This window comes from Pelodiscus sinensis, chromosome 14 (genome assembly GCF_052426305.1).
Source record: "Pelodiscus sinensis isolate ZL-2025 chromosome 14, ASM5242630v1, whole genome shotgun sequence".
Classification (NCBI taxonomy): domain Eukaryota; kingdom Metazoa; phylum Chordata; order Testudines; family Trionychidae; genus Pelodiscus; species Pelodiscus sinensis.
Window position 1 is genome coordinate 42,526,220 of NC_143065.1, and position 20,318 is coordinate 42,546,537.

At 51.9% G+C, this 20,318-nt stretch overlaps 4 non-coding genes across 4 annotated transcripts; all 4 read left to right on the forward strand.

Annotated features, from left to right (window-relative positions):
* The first annotated feature begins 13,184 nt into the window (after positions 1-13,184).
* TRNAG-UCC (transfer RNA glycine (anticodon UCC)) lies at positions 13,185-13,256 on the forward strand. The gene has a single exon. It is a non-coding gene; the product is annotated as a tRNA-Gly (tRNA).
* A 2,268-nt stretch (positions 13,257-15,524) lies between these two features.
* TRNAG-UCC (transfer RNA glycine (anticodon UCC)) lies at positions 15,525-15,596 on the forward strand. The gene has a single exon. It is a non-coding gene; the product is annotated as a tRNA-Gly (tRNA).
* A 1,359-nt stretch (positions 15,597-16,955) lies between these two features.
* On the forward strand, positions 16,956-17,027 carry TRNAG-UCC (transfer RNA glycine (anticodon UCC)). Its single transcript has one exon. It is a non-coding gene; the product is annotated as a tRNA-Gly (tRNA).
* A 1,175-nt stretch (positions 17,028-18,202) lies between these two features.
* Positions 18,203-18,274, forward strand: TRNAG-UCC (transfer RNA glycine (anticodon UCC)). The gene has a single exon. It is a non-coding gene; the product is annotated as a tRNA-Gly (tRNA).
* Positions 18,275-20,318: the final 2,044 nt, after the last annotated feature.

Consider the following 20,318-nt stretch of genomic DNA (forward strand, 5'->3'; position numbering starts at 1 on the left):
CCGCAGTGCAGAAGAGAACCTGGTGGAATATGAACTCAGCCTGGTGATTACTAAAGAATGGGAGATGTTTAGGTCACACACTTAACAAAACCCCTTTGCTTTTGCTGCCAACTCCACTCTGGAGTTTTTCCCTGGTCAGTTGGCTGCCAGTTAACTGGCCGGAATTAGCACCTTGCTCCAGAGGAGTCTAATCTCTCCCCTAATGGTTCTTGTAAGCTACACGTATTTGTCCACCTGACTTCTTCACATTTCAGTCCTCCCCTTTCTTTCCCTATTTCCACCTGTGCCCCATTCCCGAGGGTCCTTGGCACCCGCTCTGTCCCTTTGCCCCCCCTCTCCACTCACCTGCCCATCCTTCCAGCAAAATTAATACGGACAACAGATGCATTTAGTGGAACAAAATGGGAGGAAACTCATCCCGGCATCCTCAGGAAGCAAATGTGGATGGAACCAACCGCGAATGCGGCTCTCTTCCATTTTCTTTCCATCCTATTGCGGACCCACTTAGGCTTAAGGTACGTAACTCCAGATATGTCAAATATACAGCTGGAGTCGGTGTACCTTACACCGACTTTGGTGGCATCCCCATGGTGGGAGGCCAATGGGCACAAATGCTCCTGTCGGCTTCTCTTACTCCTTGCAAAAGGAGGAGTACCGGATGCCGGCAGGGAGGGAGTGCGGGGTGCCCTCTTAGTTTGATTTAGCAAGTCTTAACTAGACCTGCTGAATCGAACTCCGAAAGATTGATCGTGGCAGCGTTGCTCTTCCTTTTAGTGTAGACAACCTTATTCCCTAGAGGGCCGCTCATGAGAGTAAAGGGGACAGCTTCCAACATCAGGCTCTTTGACTGTAAGTGCTTCAGGGCAGGGCGGGTGTCCTCAGCGAAATTTCTGGCATGCCGGACACCCACATGGTGACATAAATAATAATCCCTTGGGCTCATCTCTTTTAAATCTGGGCAGTAGCATTAATTTTGAAGGAGAAGACTAAAGAGAGCCCCAGGTAGTCCACAGACTAAGTGAGACGTGGACACAGTTTGCTTGGATGGTCTATTTGCTATTACATTGTCAAATGTGCAGATTTTCTAAAATGACGATGTCCCTTTGGTGGCTGTTTCCTGAATAGGCTATTGTCTGTGCATTTGGTATCCTAGAGCAGTGGTTCTCAAACTTTTGGCCCGTGGCTCACCCTGCTCAATTCAGACCTTTTCACGGGCCACCAGCCAACCACCCACAATGACAAAATGGGTCTAGGACTGGGTTAGGGAAGGGGGTGGGCCAGGAGAATAGGTGTAAGAACAGGCTGAGGGTGGGGAATCTGGGTGGGTAGGAGGGTACAGGAGTGGGGTGGAGGTTTATGGTCTTGGCGGAAGGGGATGTATGTGAGAGTGATTGCGGTGTAGGGTCTGGGCATGAGGGGATAGGGGAACTTACCTGGCTCTGTGTCTCCCACCGCTCCTAGGCACCGCCCTCCACTGCTCCCATTGGCCATGATTCCGGACAATGGGAGCAGCAGGGAAAGCCTCCAAGTGAGTGGTTTCCTGAGCGGCAGCCGGCAGGGAGGAGGTGGGAGCAGCGCACGGAGCCATTTCCTTCCCTTGCAAGCCAAAACCAGCCCACAAACTCACCGGTGGCGGGATGTGAGTTCGGAGCGTGGGTCTGGAGAAAGATGGTCGCAGGCCACTAGTGGTCCATGGACCACACTACTAGAGAATGCACCATAATTGAAATTGTAGACGGCATGGTACTTCTAATGAGCTGTTCCAATTCCTTTTCAGGCTCTCAAACATTGGGCTACAAGGACTCCCTCTGGTGGCTAGTTTTACACATACAAATACGTACTGAATTTTTTTAGCCAGAGGTGGTGCAGGCCAGTGGAGAAGGGGACTGGCTTCTATAGAAGCCTGTGAATTTTAAGCCTCTTGTGGGTCATTTTTGGGGGGGCTTAATGCATAAGTCTGAGGAACTGGCTGTCTCAGGACTTGATAACTGGCCTATAGAACCTTCCTTTCTAGGCCAATAGCTCCAATCTCATTGAGGCCAATAGTGGCCAAACTATCATTTGATAGACCGTGGACCCAACCAGACATGTGAAATGAGTTTGCTAGCTTCCATCTGGTTCCTCTTCTGTGGTTGTCAAGAATTTTTAAAAAGTCTTCACCCCCCCCAGCCATAAAAACAAAGCAAATGGTTGCCACAGACCCCCTGTCGTATGCAACTCGCGGGACTCACCTGTCCCCCTCCCTCTTCAGCAGTGGAGTAGTGGATGTTATCCATAGATGGAGAATGACCATGTATATTCAGTCAAAGTGACTTCTATTTTAGGCTAGCAGATTTAACCAGGTGCATAAGGCTTAGGTGCAAAAATCAATTAAGGTGTTTTGGGGAAAATAAAAGAAAAAGGCGCACACTTGATTGAAATGATTATATTTTTAAAAAATACAGTGTTATTTTTATGGTTAATTTTTATTTGGGATTTCTTTAAATCCAAAATAGAAGGGTTTAACAAAGGGTTTGTTAAATTGTTTTTGTATAATTTTTTTAGTCATATTTTTAAAAATGGGAATTCCTATCAAGTGTATTTTTTTCTTCATTTCTATAAACTCTTATCATTTGCTAGGTTTTAACAAAAAAGGGCTATCATCAATTTGGTTTCCAATAACATTTTCTTCTAGCTTTCAAACCTTAAGCATTGATGTATCGGTGCCAACACAGAGCACTGCTCCAAATTTCACTGTGTATCTCTTTTCTGTAAGGTTGACCGAGACACAATTCTGTTCCATGCTCATCTTATGTTTCTAGTTCATCTTGGTTCAATCTCTTTGAACATTCGCTGATGTCATTTGTGAGGACTGTAAAAGAGCTGGCCTAGGAATTATTTGGGGGAAATTCTGTGCCTGTGTTAGTCTGTCCTCCTATTGTATCTAAGAATATGAGCGACAAGCATCTGAATACACATGGCAAAACCACTGGGAAACGTGATTTGTGTTCTAGCGTCATGGCCCCACTGTGCTACGTGCAGCACATGCCCAGAGTGCAAGGCAGTCCCTGTCCCAAACAGCTTACCATCCACACGATCAAAGGGAATGTCACCAGCCCCATCTCACCAATGGGGAACTGATGCCTGGAGACAGTAGGTGCCAGAGCTGTGAAGTGACCCCAGATCTTCCGATTCCCAAGCCAGCATCTTCTGCTTCTGGAACAGAAATAAACCTGCAGAGGAGGAGGAGGGAATTCAGAACGGCTGCTGAGTTTGCACTAGCACCTAATCATAGCGTGAAGCTTAATATCCATTCACTGAACAGGGACCGAAAGAGGAACAGGGAACGTTCCTAAAAGAGAATTCAATGAGAGTCTTTGTGTCAGACGTTCCCCACCAAAGCCAGATGGATCTGGGGATGGGGTCCTACCTGACCACTGCATGAGTTGAGATACCTGTCTACTGCAAATTCAACTTAGCCCATCCTCTCCTTTTACCTAAGTCACAAGCTAGCCAATAAAAGGGATGCTGCTGACCTCATCCAAACTCGGGCCTGTGACCTGCTGTAATAGGATCCGTGTCCCATTCCCAATCGCCCAAGGTTAATGCTTGAAAACAAAGAACTTGTCTGGAGAGTCAACAAATCGTAACAGCCAGGCTTAAAGGCCCATCTAGTGCATGTGCTCAGACTGCTGTAGGCTATAGATAATGGAGCTGTGGCCCAAGGCCTCTGGGCAAGGTCGGAAGGGCAGTTCCGTGCTCCCAGAAGGGGTGGGGCCTCAGGCAGAAGAGGCGGGGCTGGAGGCAGCCAGCCCTCAGCACCACTCTGATCATGGCACATCCTCCCCTTCAGTCCTCAGCCTTCTACGGACAGGGGCTGCTGCTGCCCCATGCTACTGCCGCTGTGTCAGAGGCAGCAGCGCAGGGTGGCAGATGGCTCCCTGCGTGCTCTTCATTTAAAACTCGGTGGGCTGGGGCAGAATCAGCCTGCCAGTCCAAGTTTAAATGTAGAGCACGTGGAGGCAGGGGAGAGGTTGTTGCGGTGAACCAGGACCATTAACCAATAGCTCATTGGTTAAACGGTTATCTGGCTAGCTGCTAACATCCCTAATCATGTGCACGGTGATGAACCTCACTCTTCTGTTACGCTACTCAGTGAGATACATTGGACGAATCATAGAATGACAGAACACTAGCACTGGAAGGAACCTGGAGAGGTCATCAAGTCCAGACCCCTGCCCGCATGCCAGGACCACGCACCATCTAGATCATTCCTGATAGATGTCTGTCTAACCTGCTCTTAAATATCTCCAGTGATGGAGATTCCACAACCTCCCTAGGCAATTTATTCCAATTAATCACCCTGACAGTTAGGAAGTTTTTCCTAATGTCCAACCTAAACCTCCTTTGCTGCAATTTAAGCCCATTGCTTCTTGTTCTATCCTCCGAGGCGAAGGAGAACTATTTTTCGCCCTTCTCCTTGTAACACCCTGTTAGATACTCGAAAACCACAATCATGTCCCCTCTCAGTCTTCTCTTTTCTAAACTAAACAAGCCCAATTCTTTCAGCCTTCCCTCATAGCCCATGTTTTCTGGACTTTTAATCATTTTTGTTGCTCTTCTCTGGACCTTCTCCAATTTGTCCACATCTTTCTTGAAACACGGTGCCCAGAACTGGACACAATACTCCAACTGAGGCCTAATCAGTGCAGAGTAGAGCGGAAGAATGACTTCTTGTGTCTTGCTCACAATACTCCTGTTAATGCATCTCAGATTCTTGTTTGTTTGTTTTTGCAACAGTGTACTAGGCAAAGAAAAGGAACCTCCAATACAAAAACCTCCTTCTCAGGCAAACACTTAAAAAAATTATGAGATTAAAAAAAAAAAATCTGGTGGAGCTTTTTAAGCTCCTGACTCTGTTTTAGAGAGCTTCAGAGGCTTACTGCCCCTTTTCCAAGAAACAAACCAAACTCTACTTCTGCCTTTGTTCCCTGCTGTGCAGAGAAACTCATAATACTGCACTGCATGATTTTCTTTTCAATGATTTCCTGAGCAGTTCATTTTAAATGACTTTGTAACTAAAACACTGAGCAAGATCAAGAGAGCTCGTGGAACTGTTCAGTGAAAGACCAAAGAAAATCATAAACATCTTACCAGAGATTATTTGGTTAGGCAACTGGAAACAAAAACGTATCCGATGTAACTTCAGTGATGCTGTCTCAGGGGAATCAGCATCATTCTATATAAACCCGAGATTCCAGAAGGCTACTAAACCAGAAACTTGTTACATAAATGTACTTGCTCCAGATTTTGTGGGCTTTCGTGTCTGCTAGTTTTCCTGCTCCAAAGAACAATAGTTGGTACGCTCTTCCGTGTCACTGCAGGCCGCTGTGACAATGGCTGTCCCGTTTAAAGAGCCACACCCAACGTGCTAATTAAAAACAGACACAAAAGCTTGTTTGGATCTGCCTGGCCAAAAAAGACACAAGTGATGGCTTTTGGTGCTGTTTCACCTTCTGATCGCAATTAGAATCTGGTGATTTAGCCCTGCGGCCTGTTCTCCAGTCGGCTTGAGAGTTGGCTGCCAGGTTGGGTTCACAGCTAACCTCTTCCATCCATAGGCAGTGCCTTCTTGGGGCCTGTGGTGGGCGGGCTCTGGGAATTCTCCTGGCTCAGGGTCCCTGCTGCAGCAAAGTGCAGGGCTGGGTCCCTCCCTCTGGGCCACTTGGTACCCCCCCCCCCCCGGGGGATTTAAAACACAGTGGGGCTAGAGTGGCTTTCTACAGCCCTGGAAGTGGGTGGTTGGGGGGGGTCTATGGGAAGTGGGGGTGGTGCCTGCAAGCAGTAGTGCTCAGAGACCCCGGCCCCTGCCTGGGTGCCCCAAATCAGCACTGCTCCCCCCAGCATTCCCCGTGCACCCCATTGCCTCCCGGAGCCTGCTTTGCCACCCCGCCTCTCCACTGAACCACACTTCCCCCAAACTCCCTCCCAGAGCTCTCCCCACTCCTGTACCCCCATCCCCTGCCACAGCCCAGCCGGCACCCAGCCCCCAAACTCCCTCCCAGAGCCCTCCCCCCTTCCCCACCCAAATTCCTTCCCAGAGTCTTAGGCAGGTGGAGGGGGTGCAAGCTCTGGGCCCCACCAAAATTTTGGCAAACCTGCCACCTCTGATTCTGTCTGTTCCCCATCTCCCTGCTTTCCCCCCAAAATGGCCCTTTTCTCCCTTCCCAGTGGCGGTTAGCTGCACCGCCTTTCCAAAGGGTTTTTCTTCTCCCTTCAGTATTTACACCCTCATCGTAGCTGGATGCGATTATTATCCATTGTGCTTGGTCCTGGGGTGTGATCAGTATCCATTGGCGTTGGGTGACGTGCCAGCCAGGAAGCACTGGCAGCAGGGACAGCTGGCCGAGCCCCTGGCCTCGTCACGGTGGACTGTTTCGGCCCGTCCGCTCATCTGTTCACAGCACGGTCACCTTGGGGGAAGCTGCAAGTGTTCCGCTAGGTCTGGGGTACGGGAGGGAGCCCCCCGGGACTGGGACGGGGCATAAGCTCACACGCTCTGGGCAGCGCAAAAGCTCTCGGAGTCAATTCCCCGATGACTGGCCCCTGCCTGGGCGCCCAAGCCCCTGATGTTTTGCTATGGATGTCAACAGGGCCATGGTTGGGCCTCCCCGCTGACAGACCCTCAAAGGCATAACGGCCAAGTCCCTGCAGACAGGCCCTTGCTGTCAAGGTGCCGGAAAGAGAGATCACAACAGTCACCGAGCTGCTTTGCCACACCCCACGCAGGCTTGGTCCCGTTTCACGCTGCAGGAAAAGAAGCCAGGAGGGACAAGCCCCCCAGATAACGCTCAGCACCATTGTACCCCCTGCTCTGCTCAATTCTCCCTCTCTCTTCCCCCCGCCGGAAGAGGCAGGTTTGGCTTCTCGGGCTTTGGAGGAGCCAATATCTCGAAATAGGCTGTAGTCAAATGCAAGTTGCTGGGCTCAGTACTGAGGAAAGAGGGTAGGAATAGAGAGGTAGCCGTGTTAGTCTGATCTTGCTAAAACAAAAGGAAAAACGATGCAGCACTTGAAAGCCTAACGAGATGGTTTAATAGGTGATGAGCTTTCGTGGGCCAGACCCATGTCATTCTGTGGCTTGTGATACTCAGGAGGTCAGACTAGAGCACATGTTTCCAAAGTTTCAAACTTTTTATCTCATGGCCCAGCTGAAGAAAATTGTGGCTGCCTGCGACCCAACATAATTTGGCAGGCGTGCAGGCTCCGCATGGAGCTGAGGAGAGCTTTAGGTGTAGGAGGGGGCCCTGGCTTTTGGGGGGCATCAGGGCTGGGGCAGGAGGGGCTTATCTTGAGCAGCTCCCGGTCAGCGGGGAGTGTGGGGGGCTAAGGCAGTTTCCTGCTTCTCCTGCCTACAAGCAACCGGCAGCAGCTTCCCAGCCAGTGGGAGCGCGGAGCTAATGCTCGGGGCAGGGACAATGTGCAGAGACCTCTGCGTTCTTCCCCTGCTCCCCCACCTAGGAGCTGGGCCTGCTGCTGGCTGCTGCTGGGGCACAGCACAGACTGTGGGACTGGGACAGGCAGGGAGCTGCCTTAGCCCCCCACTGGTCATCTGATCCCCTGCAGCAACGCGACCCAGCGCCCGACATCCCACTGCCCAGTGCTGGGTCACGGCCCGTGGTTTGAAAACCACTGGCCTAGAAGATCTGCTTGTTTTGTCTGGCTTTAAAGGCGATGAATGAAAACGTGTTCAGGGCGCAAGGAATATGGGCGGTTTGAACAGCCAGCAGGCTGTGAGATGGAAGAACCGATTTCTGTTCTGGAGAGTCTGGGAAAAAGATGGATTTCTGCAGTATCTATGCTTGCTTAATCTGCAGCGTCTTTCCTCTGGGTGTCATCAGACACAGCATGAGACTGGCAACAAGGGCAACGTTTTAAAACAACATTTTGGTCTCAAAGAGCAGAGGCCCCAGTGTCCCCAGTACCCTGCATTGACACACGCCATTCGTTTGAAAGCTGCCTGCTGGAAGCGTCCGGCCCTGGGAGTGATCTCCGGCTGATAAAGCAGTGAGAACAGCTGACCCGGACATCCCTGGATTAGCTGATGGTCTCAGCATTTATAAGCAAGCAAAAGCGAGGGGCAGTCAGACCGGCTGGCTCCTCTCGGAGCTCGCAGCCCAGATGGGAGCCGAGACCCTCCCTCCTGCAGCGTGTTTTGCCCGAGGTCAGCGAAACAAGCCCAGCAGAGAGCTAACTCCCCCTCCCCTCCACATGTAACCTCCGTCCCATCCCCAAAAGGCCACGTACAGATTGACTGCGTGCAACAGAAGGCCTGTGTGTCTGCAGGTCACCTGGGGGTGGTACTGCCGTGTGAAAGAGAACGATGCGAAACTTAGACACCAAATTGTAAGCACTTTTCATATGAATGTGTCCAAAACAAATCTCTCCCCCCACTCCTTTTTTTTTTTTTTTCTTAATTTGAATACCGTAGTGCTCTGCATTCACCTGCCAGGTGCTTATGATGAACGTGGATTGAGTGTGTCAGGTTTATGAGCCGTCGGAAGAAGAGGAGGGTTGGTGATTTTCCATACCCCTTGGTGGCATTTGTACAGAAGAGCTTGTCACGTTTCTTACAGTATCGATTCGGTTGGAACTTGTCAAGATCTCACAACAGTGTCACATGTTGACTCGTATTTAGCTTGTGGTCGACTAGGACCCCTAGGTCCCTTTCTGCAGGACTCCTTCCTAGACAGTCGCTTCCCATTCTGGGTATGTGAAGAGGATTGTTCCTTCCTAAGTGGAGAAACTTTGCATTTGTCCTTACTAAACTTCATCCTATTGACCTCAGACCGTTTCTAGTTGATCCAGATCATTTTGAATGATGACTCTTTTCTCCAAAGCACTTGCCACCTCCTCCCCGCTTGGTACCACCTGCAAACTTAATGGCTACATCTACACTGGTAGCTTCATGCGCAAGAACTCTTTTGTGGAAGAGTTCTTGTGCAAAAACTCTTCCACAAGAGTGTGTCTACACTGGCATGTGTATTTGTGCAAGAGATGTGCTTTTCCGCAAGAACATCCATGGCAGTGTAAATGCAAGAAAGCTCTGATGGCCATTTTAACCATAAGGGCATCTTGCGCAAGAAATACATGTTGCTTGTCCACATTGCCCTCTTGTGGAAGAGCTCTTGCGCAAGAGGGCTTATTCCTCGTGGGGAGAGGAATAACGCTTCCGGAAGAAGCCCTGTTTTACAACACTGTACTGTAAATTTACCTCTGGAAGAACGCTCGTGCAGTGTAGACAGACGGCAAGTTTTTGCGGAAGAATGGCTGTTCTTGCGCAAGAAGCTGCCAGTATAGACACAGCCAATGAGCATCCTCTCTAGGCCATCATCTAAATCATTGATGAAGATATTGAACAGAACCGGTTCCCAAACAGACCCCTGCAGACCCCCACTTGTTATGTACACCCCCCCCCCCACACACACACACACCCCACCCAGTCCTGTATATGTACAAAGCATCCGGCTGCTCAACACAGCCCAAATGAGGGCTGTAAAATCCCGTTTAATTAGTTAACCCATTAAATGTTAAGTTTAACCAGTTAACTGATTAAACAGGCATGGGGGGTGCTCCAGCCCATCACAGCCATGACACACAGCACGCTCCAGCCCGGCTGCTTCTGACCCCACACTGGAGTCAGCAGCCTTGCACAGGGCGGGTACCCAGTGACCCATTCACATCCCTAACACAAGCCAGCTCAGAGTCCCTGTCCCCTCCACCAGTCCCCTGAGGGACGTTTGCTCTCAGCCTCCCAAACCCCTGCTCAAAGGGTTGAGAGGCGAGGGAAGCTCCGTGGGGGAACCTGCAAAGGTGAAGAGACCTTTCGACGGTCCTGTCACGCTGATCTAGTTTCTTGGGAAAAATGCTTTTCTCCCACCAGTTTTGGGGCTTCTCGTTCAACAGCTCCTTCCGGTTTTATGTTGTGTCCTCTGAGAACCACACCGCAGACTCGGCTAGCCTTCCTATCGGGCCCAGACAAGCTTTGGCCCTAACTAGAGCCGAGGCGCATTACGGCTTGTTTTCTGAACCGCCCTCGGCCATCGGCAGCCCACAAAGTCGCACACTCCGAAGGGCAGCTGTACAACCAGACAAGCGGCTGAATCGCTCCCAGGAATGAGGCTTGTTCGAGCATCTGGTGGCCAGGGCGTCAGGCTTCACTAGAGCCTGGAGAATCTTCCTTTCTTTCTCTGCCCACAAGGCTGACCCTTGGGGAATGGAGACCAGCGAGGTCCCTCCCCTCTGTCACTGGCTTCGTTCACCGTGTCTCTGCCTCATGCGAAAGGGCCTTGCCATGGCCAGGCCCCTCTTCCCTTGCGCTGCACTCGGCAGTGCCCGGCGGCCAGAGAGCCACGTTTCATCCATGGTTAGGCCTGGATTCCCTCCACATTTGGAATGATTTCCAGCATCTCCGGCCTGCTGCTCCCCTGAAACCTGCCTCGAGGTCTCCTTTAATGCTCTGAATTGTCCTGGTGAAAGAAAGGGATCGTGCAGGTTTGTCTACACGGCACGGTTCATCTGGAGTCTTAGCCCTGCAATGAAGACGCAGGCTGAACCGTTCCAGTCCTGGGAGGCTCCAGGGAGCCTGCCCACAATTCCCCAGAAAGCAGGCAGGTTCTCCTGCAAGAGAGACAGTCCTAGAGCCTCTTGGGATGAAGGACCCGGGGGTGCCCCCCAGACACACAGTGGCCTCATGGTAGTTCAGGCAGGGCGTTGCAGTCTGGCTGCTGACGCCCCAGCAAAGCCGAGCCAACACCTGGCTGTACTGCCCAGTCAGGGCCGGATTAAGGGGGGGGCTAGCTGGGCAGCTGCCCGGGGTGCCAACCTATGGGGGGCTCCTGATGGCAGTTATAAGGGGCACTGCGCGGTGGGGGGGCGGAGCTGCTCAAGCGTCACGCGCCCACTGCCCAGGCCGCAGGAATGGCTCGAGCCAGCCCTGTGCACAGTGTAGACACAGCCTCACTGACCGTGAGCGGTGGGTGAAGGTAGGGGTGGGGCAGGCAGCCCCGCCCTTCGCAGGCCCCACCTCCAGCATCACAGGGAGGTGGGGAGGCGGGCGGCCCCAGCCTGGCCAGTCCCAGAGCACAGGGAGGGAGGCGGGTGTCTGGCCCCAGACGCTCCACCCCCAATAGGCGTTCTGGGGGGGGGGGAATGGGCGGGGCCAGGCTGGCGGTTTAGGAAGGCGGTTCCTTCCCCCGCCTAGCACACCCGCTGGCCATGTCACTGACTCTTAAGCCCAGGCCTGAAGCGGCCTTCCTTCTCCCGCCGTGTCCCTGGGGGGCTCATACAGCATCCCAGGAACCCCACATCTCAGCTGGGTCTTGGGGAGTAAAGTGGAGTCACCCCCAAACACCCCCCGCCCCCCCCCCCACGCCCTCAGGCATGATGGGCTCTGGTCTGGCCACCGCCAGAGGCCGGCTCTCTTCCGACAGAGACTAGCGTCATCACAGGCAGCGGTTTGTCCTCCGGCCTCCCAGGCCTCGTCAGTGGCGATTCGTTCTTGAAGAGTTCAAGCTGGGACGCTTGGGCGTTCATCACACCCTAGGGCGTCACCAGGGTGTGAAAGAATTGCATCTCTTCCCAGCAGCCCACTTGTAGGAGTCCCCACCAGCGGTCAGTGCAGTAGCTCCGCTGTAGAAAGTTGGTTTATGGTGGCAGCGTAGGGGCTGGACCTCGCTGAAATGCCCCCACACTACCGACAGCCCCTGCCTCAGTTTCCCCTTTCAAGGGGCTTCTTTAACCTCCACGCAAGCGTTTTTTTTTATCCATTCATGCCCCTTCCTCCAGGAACTAATTCATGGGTGGGGAACCTTTTTAGGGTTGGGGGGCGGGGAGGGCACTGACCCATAGAAAAAATCAGTTGCGGGCTGCACACAAGAGAAACAGAAAAAGAAAAAAAAACCTCCCTGATGTGGCCTCCCCAACTGAGAAGGAGAAAGACCCTCCTTACCTTACCATCACATCCCAGAGCCTAAGGGTGGCCAGGCTAGTAGATTTTGTGCTCCAGCCCCAGGGGGGAGATGGCTGGAGGGGGTGCTGGTGTACCAGCGCAGGATCCCCTATGTTGGGGGGAGGGGTCACAATCCTTGAGGGCCAGACACATGCAAGCTGGGAGCCGCATCAGGCCTCTGGACTTTAGGGGCCCACCCCTGGAGTAAGCAGTGAGTTGTGGGCGTAGCCCTTGTATCATTTGAGCACGTTGGAAACCTGCCACTGCATCTCCTTGTCTGCTTTGCCCCATGCTCCGGCCTGGGGGCGGGGACGGGAAAGACAAGGCTTTGGGACGATGTGTGAGGCTCCAGGCTCTCCTGTGTCGCAGTAAGGACACTGCCCGTGAAAGCGAAGTCACAACGAGGAGACAAAACAATAGATGTGAACTGGCCGCTGTCAGCAGAACCTGGAGTAAAGAGGGTAGACACCCAGTCGTGTTGTTTTGGACGTTGCTTTTACTGTGAACAGGCTGGAGAAGCAAGACAGGGAACCACAAGAATGCAGCTCCCTCCCCGTGGGCAGCCCTGAGGTGAGGGGACTTATCCCGCCAGAGGTCTCAGGTAGAAGGGAGGAGAGGGTGGATAGAGGAGAGGCCAAGTGTACAGAGCACTGAGCATGGCCAGACATATCCAGGCTCCGTATCTTGGCCAGCAGGTAGAAAAGGAAGGAGCAAAATGCACCTTAGCAGCACAACAGGGGGCTGGAGTGTATGGCACAGCAGGGAGCAGTTGCTGAACTCAAGAGCGCGATAAGCATGTGATGAGGATGGGAGCATGCAGAGCACAGTGGATTAGCAGACCATCGCCTTAACCACTCGGCCACCTCATCTCAGCAGCCGTCTTCTGAAAAGCATCACCCTGCATCTCTCGTCACACCCCCTGGCAGAGCCCCAGGCCTCTGTGCTGGCAGGGACCAGCCCGCAGAGTGACTGCAAAAGGAGCAGGCTGAGCTGAGGAGTGGTCTGTGCTTCTGGTCACATCTGTTTGTATTTCCTGTCTGAGGGGAGGGGTGGGCCTGGTGCCACCGCAGTGTAGGATGAAACAGCCGCTCCCCAGCTTCCAGCTCTAGCTGTCCTAGCCTGTCTCCATTGGAGGGCAAGATGTGAGTCATTTCACTTGTACCTGGGAGAGCTAGAAGAGCAGGTTTCAGCAGAAGCATTGGTGGTATAGTGGTGAGCATAGCTGCCTTCCAAGCAGTTGACCCGGGTTCGATTCCCGGCCAATGCAGCCCTGTCTTTTGCCTTGTCTAGAATGGGTTTAATGTCTCTCCGGCTGGGTGAGAATCACGTTCCCAACAGAGGGAGGGAATTCATGTCCTGCATCCCAGCAAGGGATGCAGGCCATGGAACTCAGCAGTGAGTTGTAGGAGTTGCATTGTCTCATTTGAGCAAGTCAGAAACTATAAGAACCCGCATCTGAGTCTCCTCGTCTGCTCTGCCCCATGCTCCAGCCTGAAAGTGGGGATTGGAAAGACAAAGACTTCTAATTATTCTGGAAGCTACAGCTTCTCCTGTCCCATGGAACAATGACACACACAAAAGCGAAGTTAATACGTGGAGACAAGAACAATAGGTGATATACACTGGCCATTGTTAGCAGAACATGGACAAACTAGGGGAGAGATGAAGGTTCCCTGGAAGCTGCCTGGCTGCGCAGCTATTTTCTTAGCTCCACTCAGAAGTTCAAATCACCTGCACAGGCAGGGAACTCAGCTGACCAGCAGGGGAGGGGCGTCTTGCAGCATAGGCAGCTAAAGGGAGCTAGCTGCCTGCTTGAACTGAGGAGATCCCAGAGCTGGAACGAGGGAGATAAGGATACAATTAATGGCTGGGGGGAGGAGGAAGGGAGGGTGTAAGTAAGTAACTGGCTGATGAGGAGTCAGAGGGGAGGGAGAGTCCCATCTGCAGGAGGAGAGAGAGAGGCAGAAACTCAGCACACTCAAGCTTCCTGGGAAGCGGGCGATAAGGGGTGGACCGCATGGAGTTGGTGGGGGAAAGAGGGAGTGAGTGGGTGGGTGGATGCTGGCATCTGTGCAGCGAGGTGGAGGCAGGGGCAGTTTGTTTGCAGTGCCTGACTCACTCCCTGCAGGCCTCCCTGTCTGTCTGGGTTGGAAAGGGTTGGAGCCGGCTGTTGGAGTGTGTGTGCCGGGACATTTGCATGGGTATAGTTCAAACAAAGTGTAGACAGGTGTTAATGGCCTCAGATAAGGAAGAAAAAGCTTCCTTTAACAGAATTTTTTGGAGGGTTGCACATCTCTAAAACACTGATATTAATGATTTTTTTAAATCCTGTGTTACTAACTAATACATGGAAAATTGTGTTACATCATGGCCAGCTCTTTGCTATATGGGTTACCTAGTGGAGTCTCCATCCCTAGAGGTGTTTAAGTCTCGGCTTGACAAAGCCCTGGCTGGGTTGATTTAGTTGCGATTGGTCCTGCCTAGAGCAGGGGGCTGGACTTGATGCCCTTCTGGGGTCTCTTCCAGCTCTATGATTCTATGATGGTATGCAGTACTAGCGTGAGCAGTTAGAAAGGTGGCTACGTGTACTCCAAGGGGAGTGGTAATTTTCTTTTTTATTTGATTTCACATGAAATATCATAAGCATTGCTCCTTTTTCAATAGCTCTGCTTATAATATATTTTCTTCCACACATATGGACTGCTTAAAATTATATGTGTGTGTGTGTGTGTGTGTGTGGTTTGCATTGGTGGGGCACATTCACACACACTCCCATAATATTGCTGGGGCACATATGAAATTTTAGCCGGGCTGTCTCAGGGACAACACACAGCCTTGCCCAATGCGGAAGAGCCCTAGGCCTGGCACAGCAAAGGCCTCTGTGCTGGCAGGAAATAGCCCAGAGAAGCTACGGCTACGTTGCACAGTTACTTCAGAATAAGGCATTCCGGAATAGTTATTCCAAAATAGCTTATTTCCAAATGTCACGTCCACACTGCAGGGATGCCTCGACATTAGTCCAAGGCAGGCTTCCCTAATGTAGACATGCTATCTCTATTTAGAGCCCCAGGAGGAAACACAGAATGGCCCTGGTAAGGGGGTATTTCGAAATAGCAGCAGTGGAGCGTTTACACACCCCTTATTTTGCAATCGCTATTCCGGAAGCGGCGTTATTCCTTCTAGAATGAGGTTTACAGAAGTCGGAATAAGCCGTCCGTTATTTCCAAATAATGGCATGGCTGTGTAGACACTCAGATAGTTATTTTGGAATACTAGCCATTATTCCGAAATAACTGCTGTGTAGACACACCCAGAGTAACTGTGAAAGGAGTGGTATGCGGGCTGTGCTTCTGATCACATCTGTTTATATTTCTTGTATGAGGGGAGGGGTGGACCTGGTGCCACCTCAGCCAGGGATGAAGCAGCCGCTCCCTAGCTTCCAGCTCTAGCTGTCCAAGCATGTCTCCATTAGAGGGCAAGATGTGAGTCATTTCACTTGTACCTGGGAGAGCTAGAAGAGCAGGTTTTAGCAGAAGCATTGGTGGTATAGTGGTGAGCATAGCTGCCTTCCAAGCAGTTGACCCGGGTTCGATTCCCGGCCAATGCAGCCCTGTCTTTTGCCTTGTCTAGAATGGGTTTAATGTCTCTCCAGCTGGGTGAGAATCACATTCCCAACAGGGGGAGGGAATTCATGTCCTGAATCCCAGCAAGGGATGCAGGCCATGGAACTCAGCAGTGAGTTGTAGGAGTTGCATTGTCTCTTTTGAGCAAGTCAGAAACTATAAGAATCTGCGTCTCCTCGTCTGCTCTACCCCATGCTCCAGCCTGAAAGTGAGGATTGGAAAGACAAAGACTTCTAATTATTCTGGAAGCTACAGCTTCTCCTGTCCCACGGAACAATGACACACACAAAAGCGAAGTTAATACGTGGAGACAAGAACAATGGGTGATATACACTGGCTATTGTTAGCAGAACATGGACTGAATAGGGGAGAGATGAAGGTTCCCTGGAAGCTGCCTGGCTGCACAGCTATTTTCTTAGCTCCACTCAGAAGTTCAAATCACCTGCACAGGCAGGGAGCTCAGCTGACCGGCAGGGAAGGGGCGTCTTGCAGCATAGGCAGCTAAAGGGAGCTAGCTGCCTGCTTGAACTGAGGAGATCCCAGAGCTGGAAAGAGGGCGATAAGGAAACAGTTAATGGCTGGGAGGGGAGGGCATAAGTAAGTAACTGGCTGATGAGGAGTCAGAGGGGAGGGAGAGTCCCATCTGCAGGAGGAGAGGGAGAAGCAGAAACTCAGCACACTCAAGCTTCCTGGGAAGCGGGCGATAAGGGGTCGACTGCATGGAGTAGGTGGGGGAAAGAGGGAGTGGGTGGGTGGATGCTGGCATCTGTGCAGCGAGGTGGAGGCAGGGGCAGTTTGTGTGCAGTGCCTGACTCACTCCCTGCAGGCCTCCCTGTCTGTCTGGGTTGGAGCCGGCTGCAAGGGATGTGTGTGTGCTGGGACATTTGCATGGGTATAGTTCAACAAAGTGTAGACAGGTGTTAATGGCCTCAGATAAGGAAGAAAAAGCTTCCTTTAACAGAGTTTTTGGAGGGTTGCAGATCTCTAAAACACTGCTATGTTAAAATCCTCTTTTACTAATTAATAACTTTGCTGTGTAGACACACCCAGAGTGACTGGGACAGGAGTGGGCTGAGCTAAGGCACAGTCTGTGCATCTGGTCACATCTGTTTGTATTTCTGGTCTGAGGGGACAGTTGGTCCTGCTACCACCTCAGCCTGGAAGGTAGCAGCCTTTCCCCAGCTTCCACCTGCTCTGGGACTCTCTCTTTCTCTCTTGCTGTGTGCTTGCGTTCCAACCTGTCAGGCTGCTTCTAGTGCTCCAAACTTGTTCCTACTAGAGGGCAAGGTGTGAGTCATTTCATTAGTGCCTGTGAGAGATAGTAGGGGAAGCTTTGGGCTAAGGCATTGGTGGTATAGTGGTGAGCATAGCTGCCTTCCAAGCAGTTGACCTGGGTTCGATTCCCAGCCAATGCAGGGCTGTGTTTTGCCTTGCCAGGATTGGGTTTAATGTCAGTGAGGCTGGGTGAGAACCATGTTCCCAACAGAGGAAGGGAATTCATGTCCTGAACCCTCAATCCTGGTAGGTCAAGAAAGACACACCAAGAGATGCATCCCTAAGCAGGGAGTTGTGGGTGTGGCCTTGTATCAGCTGAGCAAGTCAGAAACCAGGGAGAGCTGCATTTGCTGCCTAGCTTTCCCCATGCTGTGTGGGCTGGGAAAGACAAACCTTCCGGACAGTTTGTGAAGCCTCCAGGCTCTCCTGTGCTGCAGTAAGAACAACACCCACAAAAGCAAAGTCACAACGTCACGAGCAGACCAATGGATGAGAACTGGCTGCTGTTAGCAGAACCTGGAGTAAAGACGGTAGAAACTCAGTCGTGTTAGTAACTCAGTCGTGTTAGTTTGGACCTTGCTTTTACTGTGAACAGGTTGGAGAAGCAAGACAGGGAACCACAGGACTGCAGCTACCTCCCAGCTGGCAGCCCTGAGGAGAGAGGACTTATCCTTCCAGGGGCTGCACAGCCAGACATATCCCAACTCAGTATCCAGGCCCGCAGGCAGAAAGGGAGCTGCGTCACGCCAGCATGACCAGGGATTTGTGCGTGTGAAGCAGCAAGGGGCAGCCAAAGTTAATGCTCCAGCAGAAAGCCTTTGAACCCCTGCATGCAGAGGACACTGGTCCATGGCGTTAACCACTCAGCCACCTCAGTGGCTTGAGCTGGTTTCACACTTTCAAATGTCAGTGCTGCAGGGAACCTTTTGGCTTCTGGCTGGCTGGCTGGCCAGCAGGGTGGTCCTGAGGGTAGCATGGGGTCTTGTCCAGAACTCCTGCTCCGGCAGAGCCCCAGGTCTGGCCCCTGGCACAGCAAAGGCCTCTGTGCTGGTAGGAGCCAGCCGGCAGAGTGACTGTGTTAGGAGTCTCATGCGCCGAAGGGGGGTGCATCCAGTCACGTCTGTTCATCTTTCCGGTCTGAGGGGAGGGGTAGGGCTGGGGCCACCTCAGCCTGGGATGTAGCAGCTGCTCCCCAGCTTCCACGCTGCCTGGGACTCTGTGTGTGCTCCAACCTGTCAGGCTGCCTCTAGCGTGCTGAGCCTGGTGAGTCATTTCACAAGTGCCTGTTGAGACAGCAGCCCACACTCCAGCACAGGCATTGGTGGTATAGTGGTGAGCATAGCTGCCTTCCAAGCAGTTGACCCGGGTTCGATTCCCGGCCAATGCAGTGCTTTGTTTTGCCTTGTCTAGAATGGGTTTAATATGTCTCAGGCCGGTTGAGAATCACCTTCCCAACAGAGATAGAAATGTAGCCGTGTTAGTCTGGTGTAGCTGAAACAAAATACAGGACTATGTAGCACTTTAAAGACTAACAAGATGGTTTATTAGGTGATGAGCTTTCGTGGGCCAGACCCACTTCCTCAGATCAAATAGTGGAAGAAAATAGTCCCACCATATATACCAAAGGATACAATTTTAAAAAAGTGAACACATATGAAAAGGACAAATCACATTTCAGAACAGAAGGGAGATGCAGGGGAGGGGGGAAAGGAAGGTAAATGTCTGTGAGTTAATGATATTAGAGGTGGGGAAAGATAGATGTCTGTGAGCTAATGGTATTAGAGGTGATAATTGGGGAAGCTATCTTTGTAATGGGTAAGGTAGTTGGGGTCTTTGTTCAGCCCCCCGCGGAGAGTGTCGAATTTTAGCATGAATGCCAGTTCAGAGGATTCCCTTTCAAATGCAGATTTGAACATCTTCTGGAGTAGGATGCATGTGATTAGGTCATTGAGACATCGTCCTTTCTGGCTGAAATGGCAAGAAACTGTTTTTTCTTTGTGATCCTGTCTAATGTCTGTTTTGTAGGCATTGATTCTTTGGCGAAGTGTCTGAGACGTTTGTCCAATGTACATAGCAGACGGACACTTTCGGCACATGATAGCATAGATTATATTTCTGGAGGCGCAGGAATATGGATTCTTGATCTTATAACTCACTTGGTTAGGCCCAATAATGGTGTCAGCAGAGTGAATATGTGGACAAAGCTGGCAATAGGGTTTGTTGCAAGGGAAGGTACCAGGGTTGGTATTAGTGTGGGATGACCTGTGGTTGTTGGTAAGAATCATCTTGACGTTAGGTGGTTGTCTATAGGAGATTATGGGTCTGTCTCCCAGAGCTTCTTGGAGTTGTTCCCTTGCAACAAACCCCGTTGCCAGCTTTGTCCACATAGTCACTCTGCTGACACCATTATTGGGCCTAACCAAGTGAGTTATAAGATCAAAAAATCAAGCGGGGGCCACACACAAGTGAGAAGCAAAGAGAAAAAAACACCCCGTGCTGATGTGGCCCCACATTCCTCTGGCACACCAGAGGCCGGGGGAGGCAACTAGTAGATTTTGTCTGCTCCAGCCCCGCAGGGGACGTGGCTCAGGGGCTGGCGCACCAGCACGAGCCGCCCCCAGTGCTGGGGGGCAGGGTGTCATAACCTTTGGGAGACAGATCCAGGCAAGCCGGGGGCCTCATCTGACCTTCGGTCCCACCCCCAGTCTAGTTCATTCATCGATAGGAACCAAACATAACAGTCTTACACCACCACTCCTAGTGTATCCTCTATTGCTCAGCCCTGCCTCGGCAGGCCACACTCAGCCCCGCCTGGCTGGCATCTTTTCCTACTCCTGTGGAATCTGCCCTCCCTGGCCCTCAGCCTTCTGCTCTGGTTTCCAGGCCCAAAGCCTTCTCCCTGGTCACGCGTCTCTTGCAGATGCCTGACTTTTGTTTCTTGCTGAGTACCCCCTGCCCCTTCCCCCAAGGCCCTGCCCAGGCTCTGGCCCCTCCCACAGCCTGCTCACCCACCCAGCGCTGGCTGCTCTCCGCCCGCCCTACCCACCTCCTGCCAGCCCACCGAACAGCTATGGCTGGTGGATGCTGACCACCTCCTACGGCTTTCCATGGGTGCTCTTCTGCAGTGACCGCCACAGCCCTTCTGAGATGTGCCTGCCTATAGCTAACGTCGGCCGGCCCCAGGCCTCTGGGCGTTAAAAGGACAAGCCATCCTGTCAGGAGGCGAGCAGCACAAAGCGGAAGGTCTCCACTGATTCATTTATGATTTTTACTTCATTTGATTCTAAATTTTCTTTCATATATAGTGCCACTCCCCATCCGCATGACCGGTTCTGTCCTCCTGATATATTTTGTACCCTGGAATGATTGTGTCCCATTGATTGTCCTCACTCCATCAGGTTTCTGTGATGCCTAGTATATCGGTATCCTCC